Consider the following 26,513-nt stretch of genomic DNA (forward strand, 5'->3'; position numbering starts at 1 on the left):
GGAGAAGATGACCCTAGATCCTTCCAGCTACAACATCAGATAATTCCATGATTTATAAGGAGACTTCTCAGAAAACACCTTCTACATTAATATTAGGACAGTCTAGTATTGCCTCACTACTTTTAGATCTAGAAAGGACTGCTAGAAGATTGAAATTCTTATCTGCATTTCAATTTGATTCTACAATCTTCATCATCTTATCCTGTATTATTACAACAGCTTCTTGGTGGGTTTCTCCCACTCCAGCATCTCTTGTCTCCAGCCTAGCCAGTCAGCCACTGGAATAACTGTGAATAATTGTACTCCAACAGCTGTGAGAATGAAATCCTCTGCCACCATTTTCATTATGTCACTTCCTTACTAGGCAGGCTTCAGAAGCTTCTTGTGGCTAGTCCTATCTAATTCAAACTACTCCAGCTGGCATTCAAACCTGTCCCCCCATAAGCAAGAGCAATAATCCTGGGCTATTGTGACCTCTCATAAAACCAGTTAAGGTCTTTGAAATCTCGGTAGACCCCCCACATTGCATCTCAATTCCCTTATTCAGAGAAAACAGCAATAACTCTAATTCCCATCTTTCATCAGACTTGCTAGAATTCAGAGTTCCTAGGAAGCATGCTGTCTGCATACTAAGTCCCAGGGATGTTCCACGTGCTCTTTAACACAGGCATGCCCCTGATAAATCACAAATCCCTTGTAAAGACAGATGACATGGAAAGGGATAAACATTAAGTTTAACACTTTCAGGACCATCTGCAAAGCATTCCAGATACTCTGGCATTTTCAGAAAGCACTGAGCTGCTTCTCTCTTCTGCTTATAGCTTTCTTTAACCAGGGTCTATTCAGAAATCGTTCTTTTTAGCCCATATAATAGCAATCAGAGAGTATCCTTCAAGTGGGGTCCCTTTGTGGATCTTACTGTCATGCACCAGAAGTTAGAACAAATTCCTCAATATCACATACTATGGGTTCAGGAACACACTATATTGAGGAAAGAGGAAACTCACAAAGACAATATAGAGAAAGCTGTTGAAGTTCCAATCAACTGATCCTCTCAGCACACCTAAACTCACTTATAGCTAAACACTTTCCAGCATTCTGAGAGCTTCCAAACTTAAGCACCTGCCATCTGTCTTCAAGTCAGCTTGAGGACTTTCTTGCAGCCCCACCTGAGCTTGCCGGGCATCAAGTAGGAACAAACTGCATGTCTTCAGGGGCAGCTTCTACCAATTTCAGGATGAGAGTGAGTGGATATTCCTTAACTATGCATTCTTGGAGGGACATTTTTGAAGTGCATTGTACACTGTTCCTCAGACATTACTGAGAGGCATCAAGGCTCATTTATCTGAAGTAACTACTCATTAAAATATATTGTGTTAACTTTCCTGGTTCCAATCTTACTTTCATTCTTTCACTTACACTTCTTTGTTTTCCCAAGCAAATTATGTGAAACCACATCTTGGGCTCTGATTTTGGACAAACCAAGATTTAGACATGAGGTCCGTGAGCGAAGAGAAGGTGCAGGTTCCATCCTCCTATGGGGAGGTCTGCTGGGTCCTGGGCAATCACCTGGTCACACAGTAACGGGTGTTTGTTCCAGGGAAAGATTCTCACCCATGCTGCACCTCCTTGTAAGTCAGTGGTTCTCAACTACAGGCAATTTTAACCCCCAAGGGACATTTGGTGATCTCTGAAGACAGTTTGGTTGTTACAACTGGGACAAGTGTTGCTACTGACATCTAGTGAGTTGAGCCCAGGATGCTGTTAAACATCCTAAGTGCACACGACAGCCCTCCACAGCAAAAAATTATCTGTCTCAAAATACCAAGAGTGCCGCAATTGAGAAGCCTTGTTACAGAGTAAGCGTGAGAGCAGCTCCGTCCATGGAGAAATGATCAGACCACTTTGGTACCACCCATTATAGACTTGGATGCCAGCTATTTATAGAACATATCTGGAAGCACTCTCTGCCCAGCACCTGAAAGCCTTGGGGCCATGAGAGTTTTAGTCCCCCTGAGAGGAGAAAAAGCCGTAAGTCCTGGGGAAGGCTGAGCTTGGGTTGCCCCTTGCTGCTAGAAGAAGCAAGCCCCCCAGTCGCAGCTGATTTTCCAGGTGACCCAAAGTGAGTCTCTGGGGTCATTTCCCAATATTGCACCACAAACCTCAATATTGCTCTCCCATCTCTTCTACCTAAGGAAATAATTCTTAGGACCATCCTCTAGGCCTGCAAACAATTGTAACGTTGTTAAAAAACAAAACTAAAACAAAAACCTCCCTTTACAAAGATTTTGATCTGTGAATAAATATACCCAAAGAGGAAATCACCCCTACAACACACACACACACACATACACACACACTTCCGCATCCCACATGCTCAACAAACCGCAGAGAAGCAGCCCGATGCTGAACTTAGCCCATTGCCATGTTGGCTGATCCAACATGAGTAGGACTGGATAAAAATTCTCTGGACACAACATTTTCTTTAAAGATTCTAACTCTTAAACATATCTCTGTGATTTTCACCAGACATACAGAGCAGTAATCACAGTGGGAACAAAACTCACCGGTGTCCCAAGTAGGGGAGCATCAGACAGGGCAGCAAACCCAGATGACTGACCCGCCTTGAGGGGCTGAATGTAAAGCTGCTGCCCAGGGCATTCTCCAGGACACAGTCAGCCCACACCGCAACTGGAAGATCATCACTCAAAAATTCTATCAAAAGCTTCCAGGCAGGACCCACTCACTACCAGAGGGCACAACTGTCTACATGCCCCCTTGGCTGTAATAATTAATAAGCCCCACTCCTATCTGTGGCTTCTGGCCAAAGTATGGAGATGGTTACCCCATTCTAACTCAGTCTCACACTGAAACCCTACATCCTCTGGAGCAGCTTTGCAAATCACTAATGGTTTCTTTTTCGGGAAAATAGAGAGGCAGAGAAGTGTGGCAGCCAGCTGACTGACAGAAATCCACAACCTGGCAGCCAGCCCCAGCACGGAAAACAAAAGCGTCTTTGGTTCACCTGTCAAGACCGTGCTCATTCCTCGGGCCTCTTCCCGTGGAGCTTAGCTGATTCCTTCAGCCAGGTGTGATGAAGCAGCGAGCGCTGACATCATCACGGGGGTGAGCGGCTGGCTGGCTGGGAAGCCGCCAGGGGAAACTGGCATAAGATGCTGCTCTCAGCAGTGGCTGCAGCAGCCTGGGAGACGTCGGATTTTTCTCCTTCCAAATGGGCAGTTGGGAAAAGGAAAGAGTTAGGGTTAGGGCTGCTTCCTGGAAGGGTGAGGAAAATATCTACCCCTTCCTCCCGTCCGTCCCTGCTTCTTCCTTGCATCATGTCTTTCCAAGAAATAAAGCAACCTTTCAAAGAGATGGAGAAACATTAGCAGACCGAACTTCAGCAGGCAAAATCTTTCCTGGTGATTATTTAGTTATTCTCTCCCGTCTTCGCTAACAAGCAAGTTTACTATTAGGATTTTCTTAGAGCAACGGTTCTCAAGGTGTAGTCTCTGGAACAGGCATCACCTGGGAATTTCTTAGAAATGGCAATTCGCAGGCCTGACCCCAACACTCTTGAGTCAGTAGCTCTGGAGGTGAAGCTGAGCCATTTGGTTTTACAAGCCCTCCAGGTGATTCTAATGTACTCTGAAGTTTGCAATCCCCTGTCGGAAAGGAGCAAAATTCATTGCCAGTCCCAGGCTTCAAGGGTGATTTCAGTTCCAGAAGAGAATTCGCACCTGGCAAATGCCTTCCTTCCATTTAGCCTTCCTCACTGACATTGTCTTGGCACCACGACTCCTCTCCCAAAAATATTATTTACTGACTTCAAGCTTCTCAAAATTTGCAATTTAAACTTCTCCTCTGAGTGTGAATGTTATATTAGCATAGACTTCTCAAAGAATGCAAATGTCCCTAGTTGGATGCATTTCAAAGCTGGAAACCCTCACACCTGTCATCCCGTTAGTGAATTTATTTTACCCTGATACACGCAATCCTATATGAACCCAATCAGCAGTTTTTAAGACAAAATGGTAACTTGTTTGAAAATGATAGTATGAAGAAGAGTGGTGGTAACGAAGGAAAGAACGTGTTTGTGTATATATGTGTGTGTGTGTGTGTGTGCATATATACATTTTATTTAGATAACATATATTTAAGTATATGTGTATAAGATATGTACCTGTCATAGACAAACACCCCACTCAAAGCTTATTTGGAGGCTACTTTCTTTTAGACTGTCATCACCTCTCACCTCTAAACTGATTATAACAAGATCATTATATTTCACCCTGGTTTTCATTGTTCTCTAGAATCATTTCTCAGTGTAAGAGCTCAATAGTGTAACCCTCTACATTCTGGCTAGCTCAGGCTACCCTGCCTTCTCCAAATAGCCCATGGTCTTCTAGGCCCTTCCACTTTGCTTTGGCCATGCCCTCACTGATGAACTTGGATGCCACATTTTCTATGAAGATTCCCCAATGCTACAGTCAGAATAAATGCTTCCTAATCTATCTCCCTACATAACTGGCAAAGATGAAATAAATCTTAGTACTCCCATGTTGGTAATGATGTGATGAGGGAAGCACTTGCATATACTTCTTATGGGACATAAATCGGAGCAAGTTTTCAGGAAAACAACTGGACAGTACATCTAATGACCCAATATTTATACATTTAAGAATCTATCCTGAAGAAATGTTAGAAATATACATGTTCAGCTTTTACAAGATCTGCCCAATTCATAGGCCATCATCCTCTGTTTCTTGGTAAGCGGCTCTTGTGTATATTGATAATATAGCATAAAGGTAAAGAGCAGATTTAGGAACTGGCTGCCTGGATGTGAAACCTAGCTCTGAAACATGATACCTACTTGACACTGAATGTGAGTACCTTAAATTCTCGCCCCTAATCAACAGAGAGAAAAGGGAAGAAAATGTCTGCTATTTCACATCTCTCTAGTTTGGGGATGGCTAATGGGAATTTTAGGGATTTTGTAGACTCTCTGCTCTCAGGGAGAGTCTCTCAGAGACTGCTATAATTATCAAAACCTTTCCCTTTCCTCCTCTGCACACATACGGATGACATTTTCCAGCCTCCCTTACAGGTAAAGGTGGGCATGTCACTGACGTCTTCTGACCAGGTGACATCTACCACATCTAAGCCTATTCCATAAAAAACTTCTCGTGTATGCTTTTCTACCTTTCTTCCCGTTAATGTAGAGGACATGGAGGGCTTAGAGGAGGATGGACCCAGAGAAGGAAAGAGCCTACAAACTACTTCATGAGACTAACCATTTTGAACTATGAAATAAGTAAGAAAGAAACCTATGGTATCTTAAACACTGAGGCTTTAACGTTGCATGTTTTAACAATTTGCCTACCATGATTAATACACTCACCAATATTGCATCTTAACTTTTGGAGCTGTGGTTTAGAGACATGCCATGCCATACTATCATGTTTTGATTCTTTTTTTTTTTTTTTTTTTTTTTTTTGGCTGCCACTTGGGGAAGTTTAGGGCACTCAGTTATTTCCCTTTCTTTGTTTTACTCTACTAGTGATCTACCAGCTTGTTTATTTGCTAGTTTGTTCGGTATTTTTGTTTGTTTGTTTTACTGGTTTTCATTCATTTCACTGGGGAGATTTTATAAACACAAGTGGTCATTGTTTCCTGGAAATGACACAGCATGTTTTTAAAAATCTTATAACTATTTTTCTATTCTGTCTTGCAATGGATGTAGGTGATTATAAATCCATTTTTTTCCCAGACTGTAAGTTTCTTGAATTGAGGAACAATGACCTAGATTTCTGGTAATTCTCATGGGTACCATAGCAGCTGGTTCATAGTAGGCACCCAGTATTTTCTGACTAATAGCTGTACTTGTCATCAGTAAGACTGGATGACTGAGCCCAGAATTTTGCCTGCAAGTAGCAGCTGAAGGCAAACATGTGGACTAAGCATTAAAAATAAAGTGTAAGATATGTACATGCGTCCATGGCCGTATAGAAGATTTACCCAAAAAACCTCAAACATATCCCAGTAAAGCTAGAAATTAATTATCTTTTCAAAAAAGAACCTGGAATATTCATCATTTTACCTGCACTAAGAAAATCTAAATACAACCACTGGAATATCAAATACCTTATCAATTACACGGAAATAATCAATAAATCTACTTTGGTAATATCAACAGAAAACCAAAAAAAAGTTTTAGAACTATTAATGTCGCTCAAACACCAGCATGTGAGTCTTGCTACCTATTGATAATGACATTTTATGATACAAATCTCTCAATAAGCCTCACATGATATAATCCACTTCCTCATACGATATAAGCCTCATATGATATAATCCACTTCCCTCAAAGTGTGCAATCATTTCGTTGCTTTTTTTTTTTTAACCTTTAAGTTCAGGAGTACATTTGCAGGATGTGAAGTTTTGTTACATAGATATATGTGTGTCATGGGGGTTTGTTGTACCAGTTCTTTCATCACCCACGTATTAAGCTTAGTATTCATTAGTTATTGTTCCTGATCCTCTCCCTCCTCCCACCCTCCACCCTCAATAGGCTCCAGTGCTGTGTCCATGTATTCTCAACATTTAGCTCCAACTTATAAGTGAGAACCTGTGGTATCTGATTTTCAGTTCCTCTGTCGGTTTGCTAAGAATAATGGCCTCCAGCTCCATTCATGTCCCTGCAAAGGACATGATCCCATTCCTTTTTAGTGGGTGCATAGTATTCTATTGTATATGTACCACATTTACTTTACCAATCTATCACTGATAAGCATTTGGGTTAATTCTATGTCTTTTCTATTGTGAATGAGGCTGCAATGAACATAACACATGCATGTGTCTTTATAATAGAACAATTTATACTCCTTTGGGTCTATATCCAGTAATGGAATTGCTGGGTCAAATGGTATTTCTGACTTTAGGTCTTTGAGGAATTGCCACACTGTCTTCCACAATGGCTTAACTAATTTACACTCTCACCAATAGTAAAAAAGCATTCATTTTTCTCCACAACTTTGCCAGTATCTCTTATTTTTTGACTTTGTAATCAGAGTCATTCTGACTGGCTCATTGTGGTTTTGATTTGCATTTCTCTAATGATCAGTCATGTTGAGATTTTCTCATATGCTTGTTGGCCATATGTATGTTTTCTTTTGAAAAGTGTCTGCTCATGTCTTTTGCCCACTTTTTAATGGGATTTTTTAAATTTTAAATTTAAGTTCCTTATAGATGCTAGGTATTAGACCTTTGTCAGATACATAGTTTGTAGAATTTTCTCCCATTCTGTAGGTTGTCTGTTTACTCTATTGATAGTTTCTTTTGCTGTGCAGAAGGTCTTTAGTTTAATTAAATTCCATTTGTCAATTTTTGCTTGTGTTTCAATTGCTTTTGGTGTCTTCATCATTAAATATTTGCCCATGCCTATGTCCTGATTGGTATTGCCTAAGTTGTCTTCCAGGGTTTTTATAGTTTTGGGTTTTACATTTAAGTCTTTAACCCATTTAGGTTAAAATGACACCTAAAGGAAAAATAGAATTTGTAAAAGGAACCAAATGGAAAATTGCCATCTTTGACTTTCCTTGGACTTTCTGAGATAAAAATCTGTCCAAGATCCATCCATAGAAGTTGAAGGCCATGGCTTGTGGTCACTGGAATCTATATCTTAGGCTAGAACTAAAGTAAGGTCTTGTTTCTTTCATTTTCCTATCTGTATGTCTATTGTTCTATCATGAAATGGAAAACATTGTCTTTTACTACTAGTTGATATTCCCAAATTTACATCTTCTCTGAGCTAGATCTAGATCCAACTGCTTATTCAGGGTCTACTCTTAGATGTCTATAGGTGTCTGGAAGTGATATGCCTGAGATAAAACTCTTGAGCACTATCATCTTTGTTCTACCTGGAACATATTCCAGGGAAGTCTCCAGTATGTCAGGTTATCATCCAACTCTAATCATGTCACAATACTGGGTACCATCTTTGATTCTATTTTCTTTCTTACTCTCTTAATTTGTTTCTTCTGTAAATTCTGCCATTTCTTCCTTTAAAAAGTATTTTTTCACCTTTCTACTGTTACCATACTAAACTTGGCCATCATCAAATCTCATCTGGACCCCAGCTGTAGTTTCTAACTGGTTTCCTTCTACTCTTGTGTACCATCAATCTATCTGCCATATACAGCCAGTGTTATACTTCAAAATGCAAATCAAATCATTAGCCTCTTAATGAAGGCCTAAAAGATGATATATAATTTTACCCCTCCTGCTCTCTACTTTCCATATCATTTTTCTCCTTCTGTGTTTTCTTTTAGCCATAATTGATATCTTTTTAGTTCTTCCTCTATGCTAAGCCTTTTTCACTTCATATGGCTTTTGCATTTGTCATGTAGCCTGTTAAACACTTTCCTCTACTATGAAATGGCTAGTTTCCTGTTCTTCCAATCTCACCTTAAATTTCACCTCCTCAGAGAAGCCTTCTCAGATTCTCTTTCTCTATCTTTTCCACCTGGGATATGTTTTGTGTGTTCAGTAACTTATACAATGCTTGGCACTTCGTTGATGTTTAATAAATGTTATTTAAGGCTGGGTGCAGTGGTTCACGCCTGTAATACCTGCACTTTGGAAGGTTGAGATGGATGGATCACAAGATCAGGAGATCGAGACCATCCTGGCCAACATGGTGAAATCCCATCTCTACTAAAAATACAAAAATTAGCTGGGCATCATGGTACGCACCCATAGTCCCAGCTACTTGGCAGGCTGAGGTAGGAGAATCGCTTGAACCCAGGAGGCAGAGATTGTAGTGAGCCAAGATTGCACCACTGCACTCCAGCCTGGTGACAGAGTGAAACTCTATCTCAAAAAAAAACAGTTACTTGATTAACTGAATTAATGATTATGATAAATTATTTTAGTAAGAGACCCATTGTTATTGAGATTATACTTTTGTATGCTTGTTACTTGTTAAACTCAAAGTCAACTGTTAGCAATATTTTATAGCAAAACAGGTGGAAAAGTTTACCATGAAGCAAAGAAAGAAGTTATTTTTGCTCCCCAAAGGAAGAAATAAGCACCTAATTCTGCTAGAGAAAGTGCTGGTTAGGTCATATAACAAAGGGTCAGAACAAAATCAGATAGCAGAAAAGACTGATTTATCTAACAGAGTGGAAGATGTGAACTCTTCCTTTGTCACTGCTACAGAATCTTTAGTACTTTGATCACTAATGCATTTGTGCAGGAAGATTCATTAAGAAGGTGCTACATCTACATTTGGATCCAGATTAGCATGGATTGAACCAGGTAGTGCTCGTATAACACAAGGAAATCCATAAAGTGCTCACACATAAGAATCAGGGGATGAGGGAGAGGGTAAAATCCTCATGACAATGTGAAATGAAATAATTTTTAGAATAAGACACAAAATGCATAAAACATAAAGAAATTTTTGATGCCTTTAAATAATTAAAATTACTTTAAAATCAACTCTGAACGAAAGAAAAGGACAAGCAAGAGACTGGAAAATATATTGCTGTGCATGTGACTGACAACGTTGTACTACCCAGAATGTATAAACGACTCCAACGTTTTCCTTTGGAGAGCAATTTGGCAATATCTAGTTAAGTTGAAAATATTAATATCCAAAAATTTAGCAATTCCCTTCTAAGCCAATCCCCTAGACAATGCTTACACATGGAAACATGGATAAGAATGAATTTTCCAGCTCTGTTTGTTGTGATGAAATACTGTAAATATCCCAAGAGAAAAAATAAATTATGGCAAAATTGTACAAAAGAAAACTATACAGCAGTTATAATATTTATAAACCTATATACCAAAACTATTGAGCACTTATGGATCTAAAAGTATGTATTGAAATATAAACACATGCATGACAATAAAAATCATGGTTTTTATCATTAACATAATAAAAATTATGCCACTGGCTCTCACTAAAAAGAAAGGCAAAAAATGGAATCAGCATCTAGCAAAAATATCATGATTTTATGAGACTACAAGAGGCATCCATAAGGGCTCCTGATGTTTGCATTAAAATCACTTGTATGTATAACGTCTCTGAAAAATTAAAAATAAAAAACATAGGAAATGAATATAAAGAAAAAAATAGAATAAAGTAAGATGAAACCTGGGCTAAGGTAAACACACAAAAAAAAACCCAGAACTGTTCTCTACCTTCTATGTGGCAAAAAAAATTCTAAAACCAGAACATAAACTGTGTTCCCAATTCTAGAACCTAAATCCTTACATGCAGATCATAGAATTGCATGGATTCACAAATTTTGAGAGTTTCAGCAATTGTTGCAACCCCTTCGTTTTAGAAGAGAAGAATCAACATCAAATGCCAGTTCTGTCTCCTGCTACCTGGCTATGTGCAGTGCAGACTGCTAGGAGCAGTTGTAAGTGTTTTCCTGGTTGACATATGTCTGAGTTAGTCTGACAGAGGGGACATAAAGTCGCATCTCTAAAAGCAAATGAAATTATATTGTCACAAATAGGTAAAAGCTCTGGCCAGGGCTCAACATGCACACTGCCCAATGAATCACCAGGCTGCTGTCTTTGCCTAAAATAATCCAGGGCCTTTTGTGTCGGAGGAAGCCATGAATCTTTCTATTCCCAAAGCAGCAAGAGCATCTCTCTGCACTGATAGCTGTGAGAAAACTTCTTAAGACAGAGGGAAGAGGAAAAAATGTAGCAAGAACTTGAACTCTGAGGAGGAAAGAAATGGGTCATGTTTTTGTCTCGTCTTGCTCATCTTTGGAGAAACTAAATTCACTTCAAATCAACTAGGGATTTAACCTCCTTGTAAAGAGGCTAAGATTTTATCATAATATGAAAGCTGACACAATTACAGTTGAATTTAAACCAGCATTGCTTTTGGTCTTTGTTTTTCCCAGGAGCTCTGCCAGATGCTAATGCCCCAAAGAAATTAGCAATGTAAAAATATATACTTTCTGTATAATAAGTCAGGATGCTTTACTTCACTTCCTCATCTTTTCCCAGTTACTGTAGCCACTGCAATTGTTGGACAATGGGGTCTCATCCTCAGGGATATCTCAACCCACCAGAGAGAAGTTCAGAGTCTCCAGCACTGTCCTTGATCAATTCCCCACAGCTGAGGCGGCTGGGTTCTACGTTCCCCAAGAAGTTTTACTACTGTCCCAGCTTCCAGAGCTCAATGACAGGAAACATCTTCTCCCGCAAGTACCATGTCACCTCTGCCGTCCATAGACAGTGCAAGTTGTGATATCTCCACTCAGACAAAGGCTAAATACAGGTTGTGTTGTAGACTGTATTTTATTTTAAACTGCTTCTATGCTAGATTGTGTAATGTAAATGAGTGTGACAGATCCAGGGAGGACCGTTTCCCTAACTGGAGATGCACTACAGAGGTGGTTACTTGACATTTTTCAGAAAACCATACATAAGCACCTACAAAGCCTAAGCTAGCATTGTTACTGATCAACACCAACAGAGGTTTTCCTACTCACGTAGTGAATATTATAAGAGGATTTTCATTGGTAAAATCAGTGGCTTGTTAATAAGCATAACGTTAGATATGGGCATTTATTGGTGAGAATGATGGTGCTCAAGATGCAAGGATAGGCTAGAATAGAACAGATACATTCCTACTTTTACATGAACAGAGAATAAAAGTCTGGCATACTTTCCACCCATAGTAATAGCTCCCTAAATCTGTTTCTTAATTGCTTCTGGCATGCTGGTTCTGAACATTCTTGATCACTTGATGCTAAAAAGAAAAAGGGTTAGAAAACGTACGCCGCAGACTAGTGCACATTTGCCTTATGTGAAACTTTCATATGAGGTTATTTTGGAGCAGACAAAAGGGCAGAGCCAGGACTTCATAGAGTTTATAGAGCTCTGCACCCACTTGCTTTAGATTTCAGGTGTGGAAGAATTCTGCTTGAGATCTTCTTTCCTTATTCCAAGTAGAGATACTTGGAAGGCAACAGTAAATCTTAATATTGCTCATATTAAAAGGAAGCTGATAGTTGTACATGGTCAATTTGGTTTAAATCTAGTTTTAGCATAAGAACCAAGGCAGACTCAAACGATGTCGTGAAGAGGAAGGGGAAAAAAAAGACCACAGGATGTGGATATAATTGGGCAATAAATAGCTGATGAGAAAGCAGGAGTTAGGAACGGATAGAATTAAAGGGACAAAGAGAAGTAAAAAAGTAAATAGTAAATGAACTGAAGGTATCAGCAAGGAATGAAAATGATAGGAAATATTAAAAACAAAAAGGTAATGTTGGCTAGGTGTGGTGGCTCAAGCCTGTAATCCCAGCACTTTGGGAGGCCGAGGTGGGAGGGTCGCTTGAGACCAGGAGTGCAAGACCAGCTAGGAGACGTAGCGAGACCCCATGTCTATAAATAATAATGTCTTCAAAATTAGCCTGATGTGGTGGTATGCCCTGTAGCCTCTGCTACTTAGGAGGCTGAGGTGAGAGGATTGCTTGAGCCCAGGTTTCAAGGCTCGGAGAGCCGTGATCACACCACTCCACTCCAGCCTGGGTGACAGAGTGCAACCCATGACAAAAAAAAAAAAGGTAATGTTAAAATATATATTAAAAATTTGTGAATAAGATAAAATAATGACTATATGTCCTTTCATTGCCACAAGAATATTATCTAACGGGTCTTCTCCAAGATTATTTAATTTTCTAGGAGAACGTAGCTTTGTTTGATTAACCAATTACTATTGATTAGGTTTCATAACCTTTGAAGTTATATGTTAATTTTATATTTTGTCTGATAGGAATGCAAATTATATCTGAATATGGTAACCCCAAAAGTTAGTTTTATTGCTCTGTAGGAAGTGGAAAAAAATATTATACCTAAATCTAGCAATTTATTCTAGCAGTCTTTCAAATTCTCTTTGAACAAGCTTTAACATCCTGCTGGTTCCCTCATTAATGAGTTAAATAAATCTTTGACATGATAGTCATGTTTGAATTTTTTTTTAATTATACTTTGGTAGAAATTTGAAAGAGTTGCCAAATCACTTATAAGTAATTTATAGTTGCTCAAAGAGCTAAGAATCGGATTGTTGTCTTATTATTATAACTCTCCAAATGCCTACATGGAAAGGTGTCAAATGTTTCTTTGAGAGGAGATATTTTTATTCCCATTTAACAGAGAAGAAGCCGAGTTTGAAGATGTTAAGTACATTTGCCTTTTTAAAGTACCACAGCATGTATTCAAGAGGATGCCTGAATCTTTTCCCCAAGTGACACAACGTTTAGTTTCCACAAATAGAATTTTAAAAGAAATTAAAGGGTTATCCCATAAATATACTTCCATCTTAAGCAGTCCCTTGGTGCTCATGTTCCATTTTGCTCCAGGCATCTTGCTGAAACCCTTTACTGTTGTCTGGCCAAGAAGTCCGTTGCCTGAGGCTAATTATCTTTCAGCTGTAAGGTAATCATCATTCTTCTTAAGAAAGCAGGGATGTTTTGTAGGCTACTTCCTACAGCTCTTTCCTAATAGTCAGATTAAAATAATCTTGGCTTTGGTTCTAACTAAAAGTTAGGGAACAATGTGATTATTATTACAATTTTTCAATTGTCAGAGAACGAAAGAAAATAAATCTAAGAAGATAAAAATACACTAAAACCTACATTCTCCCGTTTTCACACCAAGCCTAAAAAGAGTTATAATTTCCACCTCAGTTTTTTACTTATTTTTCTTCCTTTAGAGCATGAAGATTGATTTTGATATACCAAGAGAGAACTGGAAAATAAGAACTTTAACAAGACCCCCCAAAGAAGAGATGTTGAAACCTGAAGCCCAAAAAGACATGTTGATTCTCAAATCATCTCTTGGTATATCTTCAGGGTGCCTTGAATTGTGCTAGATATATCACTTGAGGAATCTGGAATCTACTTGAAAGAGACAAAGCGAATGTAGAGCAAACAGTTCAATAATCCAGTATTAAATGTGAGACAGACCCTACAAGTTATAGAAATTCAAAAAGACAAGAGTAGAACAGAAGAAAGCAGGTGATCTGGAGACACAGGGAAGCTTGAATGTGGAGATCAGAGTCCATCATGGGCTTGAGTAATTTGTAAAATCGCAGAGCAGAAGAGAAAGATTTTTTTTTTTTCTTTTTTTTTTGAGACGGAGTTTCGCTCTTGTTACCCAGGCTGGAGTGCAATGGCGCGATCTCGGCTCACCGCAACCTCTGCCTCCTGGGTTCAGGCAATTCTCCTGCCTCAGCCTCCTGAGTAGCTGGGATTACAGGCATGCACCACCATGCCCAGCTAATTTTTTGTATTTTTAGTAGAGACGGGGTTTCACTATGTTGACCAGGATGGTCGATAGTGCCTTTTTAAAAGAGACAACAGAGAGTACCTTCACCTCTTTGACCATGCATGGACACAATGGGAAAGTGCTATCTGAACTGGGAAATGGGCCCTCACCACACACTGAATGTGCCAGCAACTTGACTTTGTACTTCCTAGCTTCTAGAACTGCGAGAAATAAATTTATGTTGTTTATAAGCTACTCAGTCTATGATATTTTGTTATATTAGCCTGAACAGAGTAAGATAATAGAATATACAAGGTCCTTCATGATATGGCCCTCTGGAACTCCAGCATTATCTCTTGCAATTTACCCTGCATACAACAACTCCCAGTCATAACTCCATCCCATGCACTATATCTTCCAGTCACACCAAATACTTCCTACTGGTCCCAGGAGACTGCACACTGGAAGTCTCTGCATGTGTTATTCTGTGCTTAGGCTGCTCTTCATTGACCTCACCAAGGAACTTTCTTCTCAAACCTTCAATGTTTATTTCCTACATTCCCCTCCCCAGAAAGCCTTTCTAGGGTGAACTTTTATATGCACTTAGCCATATCATAGTACTTATCACTCTCACGCCATGCTGTGATTTTTTGTCCGTCTTATCACTAGACTCAAACCATGTTACTACATGGAATGAACTTGTTTTAATCCTCTGTATTTTCATTTTTGCCATCCATTTATGTAATGCATCATTATTAAAATGGTATTACTAGATAGAGCACTCAACTAGGCTTTGGGAAGAACAAGAGATACAAGGCGGAAATTCTGTGAATCTGAAAAAGGATAATATTCAAGGAAAAATAAAGTAGGCATCAAATATGGTGGGTTGAATAGTGGTCCTCCCAGAAACCTATGTCCTGCTGAAATCTGTGAATATGAGCTTATTTGGCAGAAGGGTCTTTGCAGATGTGATTAAGGATCTTGAGATGAGATCATCCTGGCTTACCTGAGTGAACTCTACATCCAATGACAGATGTCCTCATAAGAGAGGATACAAATAGTAAAGGAGAAACACAGGAGAAGGTGATGTGAATTCGGAGGCAGAGACTAGGGTGATATATCCATGAGCCAAGCCACAACAATGGTTGTTGGCAGCCACCAGAAGCTAGGAGAGAGGCAGGGAATGGATTCTCCCTCAGAACCTCCAAAAGGAACCAACCTCACTGACACCTTGGTTTTGGATTTCTGGCCTCCAAAACTGAGAGAGAATAAATTTCTGTTATTTGAAACCACCTTATTTGTGGGAACTTGTTATAGCAGTCCTAGGAAACTAATACCACAGATAAGAACAAGAAAATAATACCTCAAATATTTTCAAAGTGCTTTTGAATATGTTACATTCTAACAATTTAAGATTTTCTTTTTCCTCACAGACATTATCATGCAGAGACAAGCCATCTCTGCTAAGACCTGCCTGAATTTATAACCCACAGAGACCATGAAATAATAATAAATTATGATTGTTTTGAAGCCACTTCATTTTGGGGTAATTCATTATGCAGCAATGGGTGAGTAACCCTGGCATCATTTGTTTCTCAAGGATGGGAATATGTCTTTTTCTTCCTGTCTTTCCTGTCTAAGGCCTCTATCAGTGGTGCTTGCTGTGTGGAGTTTGGAGTCTGGGAGTAGTCAGGAAAGACTTTGATGGCACAGGGTTGCTTGTAGACATCTAATATGAGCAACTTCTCCCTTGTGCTCACTGACCATGCCCATAGAAAAGTCAGCAAGGGCAAGCATTCTTTGTCTCACAGCACAGAATTGCTCCTTCCACACAGAATTACTCCTTCCTCTCTGGTGCCTCTCCAACCACAAAATTCCTTTTCCCTGTCTTTGCCAGCCTCATGTTAAGAAACCCCATAGACCCAGGCATTCTCCAATCTTGATGATAGAAGGGGTAACTGAGGAAAAGGTCCAGCTCACAACATTCTCACCAGCCCAGGGGGAAGGCCAAGGCTGTGCCTCTACCAGGAATATACAAGTTGGATATACCCTGTATTATTCCTATGAAGTCCCCTCTGATGTCAGCTGTCCTGTGATGTCAGCTGGGAAGGCTCAGAGAGTAGGGACTGAAATAATTTGGAGGCCCATTCACTTACATGTCTAGCAGTTGATGCTGGCTGTGAGCTAGAGGCCTTGCTGTCTCCATGTGGTCTGAGCTTTCTTCTAACATGGTGGCTGGAGACAGAGAGCCAGTCAGAAGCTGTTCTGTCTTGGAAATCACTTGATATCTCTTCCATTGCATTACAGTGGTCAGGGTGGTTACAAAGATCTTCCCAGATTCAAGGACAGGGAGCAGTGACTTCACTTCTTGTTGAAAAAAAAGTCAGCCACACATTATAAAAATGGATTGGTGACTAATATTGCTAGCTATTTTCTTTGAAATGACAAGTTCACTTCGTTAATTTTTGAGAAAATTTCTGCCAAGTATGTAAGTCTGAACAACCATGTTTTTTCAGTCATTCTTTCAAGTAAAAATGATGTGTCATAAAAAAGTGTCTAGTTCAGTTTAAAAATCCAAATAATTACTTAAATGATTTTTTTCTGGAGATAACTATCATACCTTGTTATACTGCAGAAGTGTTGTATATGTACTTTTCATTGTATTACTCAGAACATAGTGTCAAAAAGGTAAACTAAGGCATAATAAAAAATTTTTAAAAAGAAAAAAAAAAAAAAAAGATTTTCTTTTTCCTTACACAGCCTTTCTCCAATTGTTAGAAAGACCTTAATGTGAGAAAGTGCACATAGAGATGCAATAAATGCTTAGTAAACACTGATTGACAGATAACTATTTTTTTGGAATAAAAAGTAAGATACTACCACAAGAAAAACAAAATGAATACAGGTCCAGAAATGTATGCCTTTCTTCCCTCCTAAAAGAATAAAAAATCTGTCAGAAACAGGAAAGGACCATCAAAGGTACATGATATCAAGTACACAAGGCACAGCACAAGTTGTTGGTGACAGTAAAGGCATAAATTTTTTACCAAGTTAGAAAAAAATATTGACTACTTATTCATCCAAGTTATGTATAGTCCTCCCAACATTTTAAACATACTCTACCGTGATCTCCAGTTCAAGAAAGATAAGATGGTAACTGATATATTCAGAAAAATTCAGAACTTTTATCTTGAGAAAAGACTTTCTTTGTTAAAAAAAAAAAAAAAAAGTGGGCAAACAAAAGAAGGGAAAACATATGACAGACATTATTAGCTGTAACTGACAAAGATAGGTGAAAAAGGGGAAAAATGTCTTCTTCTTTTATAATTTAAAATGTAATATCTTATACTTAGTTGGTACCAAGTACCATACTTTGTACTGAGGGATTAACTCCCTAAACTCATGGAACTTACATTCTAGTGCAGCTGTTATAAAACTATAAAACGTTATGTAAATCTGCTACAGAATATCTCTGGACTTTCTTCTTCCACATAATGTTATTAGTTAATGATTATTGATTATTATGTACTAGACACTTTTCTGGGCTCTCTTCAAAGATTAATGCATTTGGTACAACAATATATTATTATATCTATTTTACAGATGAGGAAACTGAGGTGCAGAGAAAGGAAGTAGATTGCTGTGGGCTGAACAATCAGGAAGTGGTGAAGATCGAATTAAAACCCAGCAGCCTAGTTCTTAGTTTCAAGTACTATATCTTCTTGCATCTATATGTTATGACAGCATATAACAATTAAAAAGTTACAGAATAAATTAATCAGCTTTTCGTTTGCATACAAAAGCAAAAATTAAACAACAGCTTCAGTCTCAGAGGTTGTAGGATTTACATGAGGATTAAGAATACAACAGGTGTAAATGTGCCTAGCATAGTACCCAGAACAAACAAAATTAATAAATATTAAGATTTTAAATACATATACAAAGTTTGTTTTATAAGCCTTTTAATATTTTTGTGTTAGCTTAAAATTTGGCTAAATATGCAAAAATGCGTAAAGAGTCAATTGAAACCTACAAAGTATATAGTAAACCCACAACTGATTGCCTGTAACAGGAAAATAAAATGCTATATTTTCACTAAAATGTTTTATTTTCCTCTGGACACATAAGGTGACTGTATTTCATGTCTTGGAAGAATGTGATATACAGCATTTCTAGATCTGGCACCGTAAATCCTCCAGTTCTGGCTGTAATGCACAAACTTTTGTCAGACTAATGCTGCTATAAGAACAACTAGAAAAATTAGATAAAATGCCAAAACAAAACACAAAATAAAAACATCTGTTTTAAAACATCAGAGATATTCGAAGGCACTGAGGAGTCAGCAAGGCAGATGGAATAATTTTGGCTTCTATACCACTTCCATCCATCTAACCATCTATTACTGTGTATGACAAATAGACCAAGTATGGAGAAACAGAGAAGTTGGCTTCTAAAAAACTGAAAAGTTCAGCAGACATATTGACTTCACATCACATTGGGGGAATATAATCAGGAGTTCAGGGCCCACATAGGTGCATAGTCTCTACAGGATTACACATGATAGTTAGAATAAAGCAGAAATGGACTAGATCTTACAAGGACTAAAACATAACTTCAAATCAACTCTTATTTTTTATCCAGATGCTAAACAAAACGCTCTCTGAAGAGACATGACTTGATTCATGGTCTCTAACACTTATTAACATAATATCTGGCATTCAGTTTAGAATTACCAGGCATTATCAAGAGACAGAAGAGAAAAACCAGTGAACAGAAACAGACCTAAATGTGATCCGGAGCTATCAGACACAGACTTTAAAATAACTGATTACTATGTTCAAGAAAATAAAGACAAATGAATTTCACCAGAGAATTTGATTCTATGAAAAATTAAGGAAATTTTAGAATTAAAAAAACGTAATTACTGAAATTTAAAATATGATAATTTTACAACAGAATTAGGCACAGTTGAAGAAAGTATTAATAATCTTAAAGTTAGGTCAGTAAATAATATCCAGACTAAGAGAGAGGATTAAAAATGAGATGCAGAAAAAGCCTATAAAAGACATGTGGAACAGAGTAGAAATATAGTACACATGTAACTGGACTCCCAGTAGTGGAGGGAATAAGAGTGAGGCAAAAGCAATATTTGAAAACATAATGGCCTAAAACTTTCCAAGACAAATGAAAGATGTCAACCACTGGTAAAAGAAGCCCAATTAGCTCAAGGTAGATTAATACAATGAAAACCACATGAAGGAACATCATGGTGAAACTGAACTAAAACAAAACAAAATCTTCAAAGTAACCAGAGAATAAAAGATGCATTACTGTCAAATGAGTAGCAGTAAGACTGGCAGCTGACTTTCCAACTAAAATGATGAGAGCAAGAAAACAATGAAGTGACATCTTTAACATGCTGAAAACATGTCAACTTAGGATTCTATAGTAGTGAAAATACACCTCAAAAATGAAACTGAAATAATACATATCACAGTAGACAAAAACTGAAGGTTCATCAGCAAGAATTTCACTAAAATAAAATTAAAATGCAGATGAACCCAGAAAAATCACAAAAGCTTCAGCCTCTCACTTGCTAGAAATCCTTGCCCTAGACAAGCCCCCATCTCACACTTGCCCCTCCAACAGATACCTCGTGAATTTGACCCCAGTAAGGTCCAGGTCCCCTTCTCTCTACAGAACTTAAAGCAAATTAAGGGGCTTATTGGCAAGTTTTCAGATGACCCTGACAACGATATAGAGGCTTTCCAGATTTTCACCCAAATATCTGAACTCTCCTGGAGAGATGGTATGTTACTTTTGAATCCGACCCTGATGGGACACTGAGAAGCAGCCACTCTGCAACCAGCAGAGAGATTTGGGGATGAGTTAATATCACATATAAGATCAGGGAAGAAGAAGGTGAAAATTACGCAACTGGAAGAGACATGGTACCCGTGCATGACCCTAAATAGGATCCCAATGATGAAATAAGAGACTCGAAGAGGAGACACTTTTAGGTGTGCATAACAGAAGGCTTCTTTAGAACTAGAACCAAGCCCCTCAATTATACTAAGTTGGTCATGATCGACCAGGGATTCTATGAAAACCCCACTGCCTTCCTGGAAAGGCTGAAAGATGCCTTGATAAAGCACACCTTGTTATCCCTTATTCAGTCAAGGGATAATTAATTCTAAAGGATAAATTAATTACTCAGGCAGCCCCTGATATCAGAAGGCAGTTGCAGAAACGGGTCCTGGAACCAGACAGTACATTAGAAGACCTCCTGAAAGTAGCCTCCATGGTCTTTTATAATAAGAGAGAGAGGAAATACAGGAAAGAGACAGAGGCTTTAATGGCTGCTAGGAAAGCCCACAAACCCCAAAATTCCCAGGGTGCACCTGTTAACTGCTAAAGATATGGCAAGAACAGTTATCTCTCTTCTAAAGTTTAACCGCTCCTATAAAAGGTTTAATTTCTTTCACTGGGGTGAAACAGCCCTGGGTACAATGTCGTTAGTATATTTCACTTCTATCTCTGTAGTCTTTGGCGCTGAATTCTTTCCTTATATAACATACATGTTTAACCCATGTATACTTAACTTTATAAATATGTTTTTTTCTCTCACACTTAAGAGGTCATCAAACTGCAAATTGCCAGGCAACCCAAGCCTCAGACAATGGCTTCCCTTTGCCAGGAACCCCCTCTGGGAGGAATTTGACTTCCATTTCCCCCCTAAAAAATGCTCCCTGTGAGCAGGAAGTAGCTAAGACTGGTCATCATGCATATTCTAACGGCACTTAGAAACACCTCTTCAGAGGTGGGAAATGATATGGGAGAGGGGAAGGGAAGTGCTGGGTAGAGAAGGGTTAGGTCCCTGGCGAGGGCTCCACCCTTGGACCTGTGTCCACGGACCTAAGTGAGAACAGGAACTTCTGTTTTCACACCCAAATGTTGCATTTTCCAAGACCACTCTAGCCTGCCATCTCCCATCCTGTGCCCATAAAAACCCGAGGCCATAGGGGGCATAGACAGAAACAGCTGCACCTCAAGAGGAGCAGAAGAGCACAGCAAGAGCACAGCAACAGACCCCAGCAGGCCATTGAGGTGGGACGATGTGGAATTTGGTCAGGGATGGTTGGAGAAGAGTCCAGTCACTGGGTGGCCCGACTCCAGGGGAAGACCACCTTCCCACTCCATCCCCCTTCTGGCTCCCTATCCACCTTGCTGAGATCTACTGCCAGCATCCAATAAAACCTTGCACCCATCCTCCAAGCTCACATATGACCCAATTTTTCTGGTACACTAGGACAAGAACCTGGGACACAGAAAGCTCTCTGCCCTTGCAATAAGGCAGAGGGTCTAATTGAGCTGATTAAAACAAGTCACCTGTGGATGACTAAGCTGAACGAGCGCACTGTAACATGTGCCCACTGGGGCTTCGGGAGCTGCAAACACTCAACCCTCGATGCTGCTGTGGGGTTGGAACACCAAAACATTCCCCACGACCTGCCCATCTGCATGGTTCCACTAGAGGTTTGAGCAGCAGGGCACCAAAGAAGCAGGTCACACCTCTGTCACATATCCTGTGAGGGGTATAAGGGAACTCCTCCTGTTTCACTTCTAGGTGATAACATAGGATAATATTTTCATGACATTGGCATAGGTAAATATTCATTTAAAAGGATACAAAAGCACTAATCATAAAGAAAGAGTTTTACAGGTTAAACTACATGAAAACTGAGAACTTACATTCCTCAAAGACAACTTTAAAATAGCAAAAGGCAAGCCATGGATTTTGAGAAGATATTTAAAATACACACAGTTGACAAAGGCCCAATAACCAGAAGATTCCCACAAGTCAATAAAACGACAGTCAATCTAATAGAAAAATGGGCAAAAAACCTCACTTAAACATACCTTTTGAGAAATATGATGTCCAAATCACCAATAAATAGAAAATAGTGCTAAATTCCATTCGTTATCAGGAAAACATGAATTAAACTACAATATGTTACCACAACACAGCCAACCAGAATAGTTAATTTTTTTTTTTTTTTAGACGGAGTTTCGCTCTTTTTACCCAGGCTGGAGTGCAATGGAGCGATCTCGGCTCACTGCAACCTCCGCCTCCTGGGTTCAGGCAATTCTCCTGCCTCAGCCTCCTGAGTAACTGGGATTACAGGTACACGCCACCATGCCCAGTTAATTTTTTGTATTTTTAGTGGAGACGGGGTTTCACCATGTTGACCAGGATGGTCTCGATCCTTGACCTCGTGATCCACCCGCCTCAGCTTCCCAAAGTGCTGGGATTACAGGCGTGAGCCACAGCGCCCAGTCAGTTAATTTTTTTTAAATGGCAACGCCAAGTGTTGGTAAAGATGTGGAGCAAATGAAATTTTTATAGATATAAACTTGTACAACAACTTTGGAAAACTTTTTCCCGGTATCTACTAAAGCTGAGCATATACATATGCCATTACCTAGCCATTCCATTTCTAGGTAAATACATATAAAATGTGTACAGATGTGCACCAAAGAAAAGTACAAAAACATGTATAGCAACTCTTCAGAGTGACCCAAAACTAGAAAACTGGACACAACTCAAATTTATTTCAAGACTACAATGAATTGGTGGTGTAATACTATATAGCAATGGAAGTGAGCGAATTACTGCTACCTGCAAAAATGCAGATGAATTTGACAGATATGTAGAGTGAAAAGAATGCAGATTGTATGATTTTACTGACATAAATACGAAAACATTTCAGGTTAAATTTTGATGATATTGGTCAAGTAGGCATTACTGTGGGAGTGGAATACTGATTGGAAGGAGATTTGAGGGAGTTCTCAGGCTTGCTGGTAAAGTTCAATTTCTCAGTTGCAGATAGCGGTTTACAGGTGTTTTTATTTTGAGAAAATTTATCAAGTTATATACTTAACATAAGAAAACTATTATATTTTGTGTTTAAAAAATTACAGAATGGTAAAAAGGGATGTAGGTGATTAAGAAGGCTTAAGGACTGTATCCACCCTCTCCCACCACAAACTGACCACCTCTCAGAAGCTCCAGGTATAACAGAAACACTAATTACTCTCAAATCATGCTCACAATTTTGCTAATTACAGGACACTGGATATTTTACTCCTGGATGTTCAATGACCTAAATATAACTAGAAAATACAGGGAGCTCCTGGGTATTCATCCATGGTCAATGTTTTAACAACTGGGTAATAAATAAATGAATATTCATAATTTTTTTAATTTTTTTGAGACAGAGTTTCGTTCGCTCTTGTTGCCCAGGCTGGAGTGCAACGGTGTGATCTGGGCTTATTGCAACCTCTGTCTCCTGGGTTCAAGCGATTATTCTGCCTCAGCCTCTCAAGTAGCTGGGATTACAGGCATCCACCACTACACCCAGCTCACTGTCGTATTTTTAGTAGAAACAGGGTTTCACCGTGTTGGCCAGGCTGGTCTCAAACTCCTGACCTCAGGTGATCCTCCCACCTCAGCCTCCCAAAGTGCTGGGATTACAGGCATGAGACACCGTGCCTGGTCAATATTCATAATTTTTTAAACCCCTCTCTTTTCCTCCATACTATAGGAAGAGGACACAGTGGAGGATTTGAGTTTGGGTCACACCTTAAAGAGAACTACTCAATCAAGGAAATCCACTTTGGACTTCTCTGAGACATAAACTTTGCCTAAGTAGTTACAATAGTTTAAAAGTGTTTGTTATACTTTTTAGCCTAACTTAATACACTACCCTTGGAAATATCAAGGTAAACCAAATCATGAAAGGCTCCAAGATGAGAAACCAAAGTGTCAGAAAATGTAAATAATGCTCATCAGGTACTATTTAAGTGTCAGCCTCTCTGCTCATAGTGACTAGAATTTCCCAAGCATTTTTTATGTACAATGGCAACTTCCTTACATACATTATTTCATCTAGTCTCTAAACCACTCTTTGCAATTAATATAATCATCATTGTTGCATAAATAGATGTTCTCAGCAAAATAAAAAAGGTGGCAGGGAGGTCCATGATCAAATAAGTTTGGGTAATCCTAGAGTGATAAAAGCAAAGAGGTTTCCTGCGTGCAGGACTGTGACATTCCAAGAAGGAAGAGTAGAATATGCAGTGTTTCTAGCACTTATTTGTTGATAAAATCCTTTTTTTCAGGTCCTATCTTCATTTCACAGATATTACATATCAGGCTCTAATGTAATGATGAAGATGATCTATATGGTTCCTCTCTCATGGAGCTACTAGATAGCGGGAGAAACAAAAACAACGGGAAAGCAAACAAATAAAGATACAAACCACGAAAGGCTGTATGAAGTGGAACTTCAATGTACCTGCTGAGGAAGTATAGAGGGAAATAAGGTATTTCCAGTGAAGGACAGAGTGCAGGTGCAAGGAGAATAACCCATTGTAAACATAACAATTGGAACTGATCTCAGATTAACAGCTTTATTTCTGTTTGTTTGTTGTTATCAAAGATTGATGTTTAATCCTAACAGCAGCTATGTCTATTAAGGCCAATTATGTCATTTGTCGAATTACCCTATTGTTGCTATGGATAATCAAAACACAGAATGGTACAAATAGAGAAGAAATTAGAGACTTCAGTACAAATAATTATGCAAATGAGGAAACTGAGGCCTAGAGAGGCGAAATGATTAGTGTTACAATTTCTGGCTGCCTGGACCCATACAATTTTCCTTACATGATTCTCATTCTCTATAGTTCATCATTTCCTGAACTAGAAAAAATAACAAATAAACAAATATTCATCAAGCTTGAGACAATGCTAAGTGCTAGGAGAGACTCAGGACTGAATAATGTGAGTAAGGATGTAATCCCTGCCTTTAGGGTACTTAGATTCTAGTTGGGGCACCAGGGAGAAACACATGAAAATAACACAATCGAGTTCAAAAAGCAGTTCACAAGGGCAAACATCTGGGAAAAACAGGTAGCACGTCACAATATCCAATGATTCTAAAAGCAACAATTATTTTAAGAGTTCAGAGAAGAGTTTGAAATGATGTGATCGGTCTTTTGCAAGTGATCAAAGTTGAATCAGTTATAGAAATTCTGGAAAGATTTAAAAAGCAGAATGAAGGAGAAGATTTCCAAATGAGGGTAATAAAGGTCACGCTATACACTCCAACATACATTGAACTTCCCGGAAGCTCAATGTATGTTGGAGTGTAAAGAGTGACCAAGCATGGGTGCAGCAAATAGGAAGTGGCAAACTGCAGTCAAGAAGGATCAGTGTAATGGATTGTTTGGTCTGAAACCAATTTCAGAGCTTATTGAGAGGATTAATCAAATGTGAGGAATGTTCAGATTTCTGTAAACCTGGTTTGACCTTACCATTCATTCATTCACTCATTTGAGATTTATTGTGAGCCTACCATATGCCAGGCTCTGTTCCAGGTTTTGAGGGTACACAAATGAACAAAACATGTTTGAAGAAAAGAAAGATCCTTTGGGAGCTTGTATTCTAAATTGGGATTTCTCAAACATAGCTGCATGTTACAATTTCCTGAGAAACTTTTAGAAAAGACTGGAGGAAACTTCAATGCCTATTGCTAGATGAAAAGAGGGAGTCTAAAAAGACCACATACTATAATTCCAACAGTACAATATCCTGTAAAAGCAAAACTATTCAGAACAAAATAGATTAGTTGTTTCCAGGATTTCAGGGTTAGTAGGGAGAAGTATGAATAGGCAAACCATAGGATTTAGACAGTGGTGAAATTATTCTGTGTGATATTGTAGTGGCACGTACCCAGGGCATTATGCATTAAACCCATAGAACTATACAACACAAAGAGTGAACCCTAATATAAACTATGAACCTTAGTTAACAATAATACATCAATATTCTTTCATCAACTGTCACTAATATGCCACACTAATCTAAGATGTTAATAACAGACAAAACTGCACAGAGGACAAAAAGGAAAATGAAAGCCCTATACTTTCCACACAATGTCTTTTTTAACCTGAAATTTTTATAAGAGTAAACTAAATAATAAATTTTAAAATATACAGCTCTAAGACAAACGAAAGAAAGAAAGAGAGAGGGAGAGAGAGAGAAATAAGGAAAGAAGGAAGGAAGGAAAGAGAGAGAGGGAAGGAAAGAGAGAGAGAAAGAAAGAGAGAGAGAGAGAGACAAAGGAAGGAAGGAAGACATG

This window comes from Aotus nancymaae, unplaced genomic scaffold, assembly GCF_030222135.1.
Source record: "Aotus nancymaae isolate 86718 unplaced genomic scaffold, 86718_ANA_hifiasm-v0.15.2.pri h1tg000019l, whole genome shotgun sequence".
Taxonomy (NCBI): Eukaryota; Metazoa; Chordata; class Mammalia; order Primates; family Aotidae; genus Aotus; species Aotus nancymaae.